The following is an 8,652-nucleotide window of genomic DNA, read 5'->3' as shown; positions in this document are numbered from 1 at the left end:
ATCTCTCCAAAAACAATAACAAATTGGTCATTTTCAATCTACGACTGTTTGTGGGACATTGCTGTGCGCAATTGGCTGCCGCGTTCGCCCACAAATATACAGTTAATTCACTTTACAGTGTGTTCTGTGAAGCGCTTTGGGACGTCCTCCCGATGTGAAAAGCGCTATATCAAATGCAAGGATTATTATTATTATTATTATTAAGAGGGCGACAGCCTCGCTTTAATTCCCAAATACAGTCCAGACTGAAATCCTGCTCTCGTCACCGGTCCCGCCCCTGTTTGCCACTGATTGAGTTTAATAAACTATTGCACTTTAAACCCGTTGTCCCGGAGAGCGGTTATGATTTAAACACAAAGTCAATGCCAAACCCCATGGATATGATTGGGATTAATGCAGAATTAGGGACATTTTGCACTGGTTTTCGGTGTCAATTTACAGCGTTTCCTCTAATTTTTTTGACACGAATCAAAATTGAAAAAGAGTAATGATTTCCCACTGACGCGAGAGGTGTTTTTTTTAAACCGTGAAAAATAATAAACAAAGATGTTTTATTATGATGTGTTTTTTCTTACCGGAGGATGAGGCGTCACCGGGAAAGGTGCTGGGTCTCAAACCCTGGCCCCGAGTCTGGGTGGGGCCGGGGAGCGTCTGTGCGCGCACACGCGAGGCTGTCTGTATAAACCCTCTTAAAACAGGAAAAGTGCGCAAATCTCAAGTTGCATAAAATCAGCTTCAAACCAACAAATAAAAGCCCAGAATTTACTGTTCTTCGACTATAGAAGTTGTAGTACAATAATAATGAACATTAAACCAATGTCGAATGGAGAAAGTACTGACAGTCACCAGATAGAACACATCAGATTTTCTGTGTGTGGAAAAGGAAAAAGACGGCTTTGGGAAAGGGCGGAGGGTCCCCTCTTATCAGTAAATGACAACACGCCACAGAGGTGACAGCAACCCCGAGCCACTTCTTGGACTGGCTAGAAAAATGGTCCAGAAAGAAAGTTTCCATTTGTGGACAATTGGGACCACTACTGGGGGAGGTGGGATCATTACCTTGCGGATGGGTGGCACTTGAGCAAGGCAGGGGTTAGCTAATTTAAACTAGTGGCGAGGGGGATCCCAGGATAAACAATAGAGGATACAGACAAGTGGGAAATATAGAGTAGTTACATGTGGACAATTTCCTCAAATGCATGTAGCTTAGGGAATAGGTTGATGAGCTCATCTTGGCCCTGAATCGACTCAACTGATTAAACCGTCAAACTACACTGACAAAAAAACTCTTGGCCCTGAATCTACTCAACTAACTCTGTACAAACCAACTCTCAGACTTGAATCAACTCAACCAAACTGAACCCTCAAACAACGCTGACAGGAACTGAATCTCAGCAGATACACAAAGCCAGTCGCAAGTAAACTGACTTTGAGACCCCCGCTTCAAAGCAGCCCCGACAGAACCAACTCTTGGCCCTGAATCTATTCAACTAATTAAACCCTCAACTACACTGACAAAAACTAACTCTCAAAACTACACTTGAACAATCTTCAAACATCAGCTCTTAACTTCACTATCACCTACTAGCAAAAATATTCCCTCTAAACATAAGAAACTGATATCAAATCTGAATATACATCTAATCTTACACCATCTGACTGACAACTTCTCATTTGAACCTACAATGTAAACCAGAGTTAAGGCTCATATGTCAGACATCCTGCATGAAGTCCACATAGTTTTTCCAAACCTCTGGAGTGTGGAAAGGTGCAAAAGAATGTAATAGCTTTAGTTGCCACCGTAAGGTTTCCGCTATTACTTACCTTATCTGCCACGAATCCCATGTTGTTAGAGAAAAAACAACAAATATCGTAAAGTATCCACAAATCTGCACTTACCATATCGTCCAAAGTAATACAAGCCGAATCCAAGCTCCGCTGTAAATAAATTGTTTGTGTGCCTACGCTGAACCAGCCCTGACACTGACCAACTCCCATCAAATACACTGAACCAATCTCAACATGAACAGCTTCAATAATGAAGAGATTCTGACAAACACAAAGCCAACCCCATCTCACAACATCTCAACTTCACTAAACCAGGCCCGACACAAACCAACTCTCCTGAGCTTCACTGATCAAATATACAGAAATCTATTCTCAACAACTACACTGAGGCCCTGACACAGACCGACTCTCACCAGCTACACTGAACCTGCCCTGACACAAGCCAACTCTCAAGCACCCTCTCAACTAAACACCAACAAACCCAACTCTCAACCGCACTAAGGAAACACTGAGAGAAACCAACTCTCAACATTGTGGAGTCCTGTAGCTCAGTGGTTAGAGCACTCGCTTTGCAAGCGAGAGACCCGAGTTCAATTCCAGACAGGGCGAAACCTTGGGCAAGTTTCCTTACTCCACACAGAGCCTAATAATAATCCCTCCAAAAACCCAAAACAATAATTAAATTGGTCATTTTCAATCTACGACTGTTTGTGGGACATTGCTGTGCGCAATTGGCTGCCGCGTTCGCCCACAAATATACAGTCAATTCACTTTACAGTGTGTTCTGTGAAGCGCTTTGGGACATCCTCCTGACGTGAAAAGCGCTATATCAAATGCAAGGATTATTATTATTATTATTATTATCTGGACTAAACTCACCCTGACAAACCCAACTCTGAACCAATCTCAACATGAGTTGACTCCACAACTATACTAAACGAGTCTGAACAGAACCTGACTAATGGCAGCTACACTGATCCAGACATGGCAGCGATCGACTCTCGACAGCTACACATTACCGGTTACTAGCAAACTGCTCCGACCCAGCCCTGGCAGCAACTGACCCAAGGCAACTGCACTGAGCCAGACCTGAAAGACTCTAACCCTCAACAACTGCACTCGACCGACCTCAACAGACAGTCACTGACTCTACACCTGTCCTGAACCAACTCGCACACAAACTGATGCTCCACAACCAGCCCCGATACAAACCGACTCTCAGCCACTAAACCCAAACCAACTTTGACAGACACTGGCTCTGGGTAAATAAACCAACCTCCACACAGAGACTATATTACCCAACAACAAACAAATTCACTTTGATCTCAGATCAAACTCATGTAATAGATGTTATCAAATCTAACACAATCTAACTTCAGTGTCTGACCTTAATCTCTGCGATTCCTACAAACTGTACCAATTAATTCTACCCTCAACCCAACCTGTCACCTCACCACATTAATCTAGAAACATCTCCCTGGCCAGTCCTTTCAAACCTCAGTCGGTTACTAACGACTTCTAATCTCAACCTCTAGTATGAACCAGAGTATGGTTCATATGTGTTCGGATGTCATATATCCTGCATGAAGTCCACATAGTGTTGCCAAACCTCTGGAGTGTGGAAAGGTGCAAGAGAGAAAGATACAACCTTTGCCATCATCACAGAGTTCCCACTTGTACAGACTTACCTGATCCTCCACAAGTCCCAAAGAGCTAGAGAGAAATAGGGCGTGAGCTTCAGCCATCATCCTAAGGTTTCCAGGAATCTTCACTTACCACATAGTCTAAAGTAGTACAACACGTCCCTCAGACACCGCTGTAAACTATGAGGCTCTTTACTTACACTGAACCAGCTCAGACACAAACCAACTCTACACTGAACCAAACCTAACCCCAAACTAAAACCTCTTGCCAGTTCCTGAAATTCAGAGTTTGTATAATTAGTAATGTTAGAGTCAAGTGTCAGTGAAAACTCCAAACCTCAACAACTCTGGTTCATCTCCACCGCCTCCCTTTTATACCTCAAATGTGCCCAAGATATTTTTTTTACCCAATCAGTCTTGAGCAGCTGGGACACCTCTCAGTGATCCCAAATATTCACCCATTTTATTAGCCCTTCACTACCTCACAACCTGCACTGAACTAACTCAGACACAAACTATTGATCAAAACTGCTCCAAACCATCCCTGGCACAAACCGACTCTCAGCCATTAAACTGAACTAACCTGGATAGACACTGGCTCTGGGCAAACCAACCTGCTTCACACAGCTACTCAGTTACCCAAAACCAAGCAAATTCACTGTCTAATCAGACGATTATAACAGACACCATCAAATCTGATTTTATACCATCCAACTACAGTGTCTAACCTCAATCTCTTGCTGCAACAGGTGAGACCGCAGCTAGAATATTTTGTGCAGTTTTAGTCTCCTTATTTAAGAAAGGACGTACTCGCCTTGGAGGGGGTACGACAGATTCACTAGGTTGGTACCAGGGATGAGTTATGAGGATAGGTTGAGCAACTTAGGCCCATATTCTCTAGAACATAGAGGAATGAAAGGTGATTTTATAGAAACCTATAAGATTATTAAGGGGTTTGACAGAATAGATAGTGGGAGACTTTTTCCCCTGGTTGGAGAAACTATAACCAGGGGTCACAGTCTTAAAATTCAGAGTAAGCCCTTTTGCACTGAGTTGAGGAAAAACTTCACTCAGAGGGTAGTGAATTTATGGAATTCTCTACCCCAAAGGGCTTTAGATGCTCAGTCCTTGAACATATTCAACACAGAGAGATAGATTTCTTGTGGATAAAGGGATATGGGGATAAGGTGGGCAGGCGGAGTTAGAATAGATCAGCCATGATTTTATTCAATGGTGGGGCAGGCTAGAGGGACCGAATGGCCTTCTCCTGCTTCTTGTGTTCTTAATCTCAGATTCCTTCTCAGATGATTTAAACCCTTGACCCAAGCTGTGAGCTCAACATATTAATCCATCAACATCTCCCCGTCCTGTTGCTCTCAAACCTCAGTCTCGGTTACTAACGACTTCTCATCTCAACGTCCAGTGTGAACCAGAGTTTGGCTCATATGCGTTTGGATGTCAGACATCCTGCATGATGTCCACATAGTGTTACCAAACCGCTAGAGTGTGGAAAGGTGCGAGAGAGAAAGAAAGAGATACCACCTTTGCTGTCATCTCAGGGTTCCCACAGGTACAGACTCACCGCATCCTCCATAAGTCCCAAGGAGCTAGAGAGAGAGAAAAACAGGGCGTGAGCTTTAGTTGTCAGCATTTGGTTCCCATTTGTACAGACTTGGCTTTGGGTGACAACTGGAATGATGTTTTTCAGACCTACATTGACTCTAGGACAGACTTAAAATAGCTAAAGAAATACTAGCAAAGCAACACATTTACAGGAGCCTCGCAAAACCTAGAATAATAACAATGCAGACAGTGAGTGTTTTTGCTATTACACTAACTTTACATCCCACAAATCGCAAGTTGTTGGAAAGAAAGAGGACACAAATATCCTAAGGTTTCTGCAAATCCACACTTGCCCTACAGTCCAAAGTAGTTCAACGAGCCTGATCCAAACTCACCTGTAAATAAATTAGTTGTGCCCCGACACTGACCAACTCTCATCAAATACGCTGAATCAATCTCAACAAGAACTGCCTCGATAACTACACGGAGGATTCTGACAAATTAACTCAGCAACACAAAGCCAGTCCCATCTCACAACACCTCAACTTCACCAAACCAGCCCCAATACAAACCAACTTGTGAACTTCACTGATCAAATCCACAGAAATTCATTCTCAACAACTCTACTAAATCAACCCTGGCCTCACTCAGTAAACTACACTGTAACTACACTGAACCTGCCCTGACACAAGCCAACTCTCAAACATTCTCAACTAAACCAACTTTCAACTACATTAAGAAAACACTGAGAGAAACCAATTCTCAACTGGACTGACTTACCCTGACAAACCCAACCCTAAACCATCTCAGCATAAACTGACTCCAATTACACTAAACCAGTCTGGACAGGACCCAACTCGTGGCAGCTACACTGACCCAGACCCGGCAGCGACCGACTCTCGGCAGCTACACATTGCCGGTTACTAGCAAACCAGCCGTGCAAACTGCTCCGACCCAGCCCTGGCAGCAACTGACCCGAGGCAACTGCACTGAGCCAGGCCTGAAAGACTCTAACCTTCAACAACTGCACTCGACCGACCTCGACAGACAGTTACTGACTCTACACCTGCCCTGAACCAACTCGCACACAAACTGATGCTCCACAACCAGCCCCAACACAAACGACTGAGCCATTAAACCCAACCAACCTCGACAGACACTGGCTATGGGCAAATAAACCAACCTTCACACAAAGACTATATTACGCAACACACAAATTCCATCTGATCTCAGATCAAACTCTTGTAATACATGTTATCAAATCAAAGCTTACACCATTCAACTACAGTGTCTGACTTCAATCTCTACAAATCCTACAATCTGTACCAATTAATTCTACTCTCAATCCAAAATGTCACCTCACCACATTAACCCAGAAACATCTCCCCATCCTGTCCCTCTCAAACCCTGGTCACTGCTATTAACAACTTCTAATCTCACCCTCTAGGTGTGAACCAGAGATTGGCTCATAATTGTTCAGATGACAGACATCCTGCATGATGTCCACATAGTATTGCCAAACCTCGAGAGTGTGGAAAGGTGCAAGACAGAAAGAGATGCAACCTTTGTAGTCATCACTGGGCTCCCACTAGTACAGACTTACCTTATCCTCCACAAGTCCCAAGGAGCTTGAGAAACAGGGCATGAGCTTCAGTCATCCCCTTAAGGTTTCCTGGAATCTTCATTTCCCATATAGTCCAACGTTGTGCAACACGTCCAAGCCAGACACTGCTGTAAACTATTAGGCTCTTTACCTACACTGAAGCATCCCCAACACAAACCAACTCTACACTGAACCAATCTCAGGATAAAATGCATCAATAACAGAGGATTCGCTGACATACACTAACTCTCTACAACTACCCTGAACCAACCTTGTTAGACACCAACTACACAACTTGTCACAATATCTTATCGCTGGCTGAGAATTACATACTATTTAAGTGAACTCTTGAAGGAGACATCCTTCTCTTCACAATTTTGCAGGTTGTGAGACAGTAAGCAATAGAGTAACATTACCCCAAACCTCTTACAAGTTCTTGAAATTCAGAGTTTGTATAATTAGTAATGTTAGAGTCAAGTGTCAGTGAAAACTAAACCTCAGCAACTCTGGTTCATCTCCCTCTCCTCCCTTTTATACTTCAAATGTGCCCAAGACACGTTTTTACCCAATCAATCCTGAGCACCTGAGACCCCTCTCTATGATCTCAAACATTCACCCTATTTTGATTAGCCCTTTACTACCTCACAACCTGCACTGAACCAACTTGGACACAAACTAATGATCAACAGTAGCTCCAAACCATCCCTGGCATAAACTGACTCTCAACTAGTAAACTGAACCAATTTGGACAGACACTGGCTCGGGGCAAACAAAACCAACCTTCAGCTACTCTATATTACCCAAGATTAAGCAAATTTACTGTCTCTTCAGAAGATTATAATAGATAGATCAAATCTGATCTTACACCATTTAATAGTGTCTAACCTCAATCTCTGCTATTCGTACAATCTGGGTCGATGAATTAAACCCTCGACCCAAACTGTGAGCTCAACACATTAATCCAGCAACACCTCCTCCTTCCTGTCCCTCTCAAATCCCAGTCGCCATTACTAACGACTTCTAATCTCAACCTCCAGTGTGAGCCAAAGTTAATGCTCATATGTGTTTGGATATCAGACATCCTGCATGAAGTCCACGTAGTGTTGCTGAACCTCTGGAGTGTGGAAAGTGTAAGAAAGAAGGATATACAACCTTTGCCATCATCATAGTGTTCCCATTAGTACAAACTTACCTTACTTATCCTCCACAAATCCCAAGGTGCCAGAGAGAGAAACAGGGCATGAGCTTTAGTCATCAGCATTTGGTTCCCGTTAGTACAGACTTAGTTTCAGGTGACAATAATAACAATAGTCCTTGATTTGATATAGCGCTTTTCACGTCTTCAACATCTCAAAGCGCTTCACAAAATAGACTGTAAAGTGAATTGACCATATATTTGTGGGCGAAGCGCAGCAGCCAATTGCACACAGCAGCGTCCCACAAACAGTCATGGATTGAAAATAATCAATTTATTATTGTTTTGGAGGGATTATTATTAGGCGTGTGGAGTAAAGAAACTGAAATTGAACCCAAGTGTCTCACTTGCAAGGCGAGTGCTGTAACCACTGAGCTACAGGACTCCACCGAACAACTGAGCTCAGCCCATTAATCACTTACATCTCCCACAATTTTCAGCTGCATCTCATCTCCAAACAATTCCTAGATGGACGTCTTTGACCAAAATTTAGATGATGGTTTAAAGACTAAAACTGCAAAATAATAATTCCATACAGTGATTCTGTCATCACCATCTCTGAGATGAGTTACACAATACAAAGAAAAGTCAGACATGTCAATAGATGTTCACATTAAACCAAGATGGATGTCAACAAGGTCTCCAAAGTTTATTGATGTATAAATACTTAATGATCATCTGGTATGAACAAGCATTAGAACAGCGTTCAAAAGCAACACAAGTGTCTGACAAATACACATAGTATAAAAATAAAACAAGTTAGGAACACAAATTTAGCTTGAAGCATTTGATGTAGTAACCATTATAGAGACCTGGCTGCAAACTGGGCATAACTGGGAGCTAAATATTCCAGGTTGTAA

Source organism: Callorhinchus milii, unplaced genomic scaffold, assembly GCF_018977255.1.
Source record: "Callorhinchus milii isolate IMCB2004 unplaced genomic scaffold, IMCB_Cmil_1.0 Scaffold380, whole genome shotgun sequence".
Taxonomy (NCBI): Eukaryota; Metazoa; Chordata; class Chondrichthyes; order Chimaeriformes; family Callorhinchidae; genus Callorhinchus; species Callorhinchus milii.
This window is presented reverse-complemented; position numbering follows the sequence as displayed.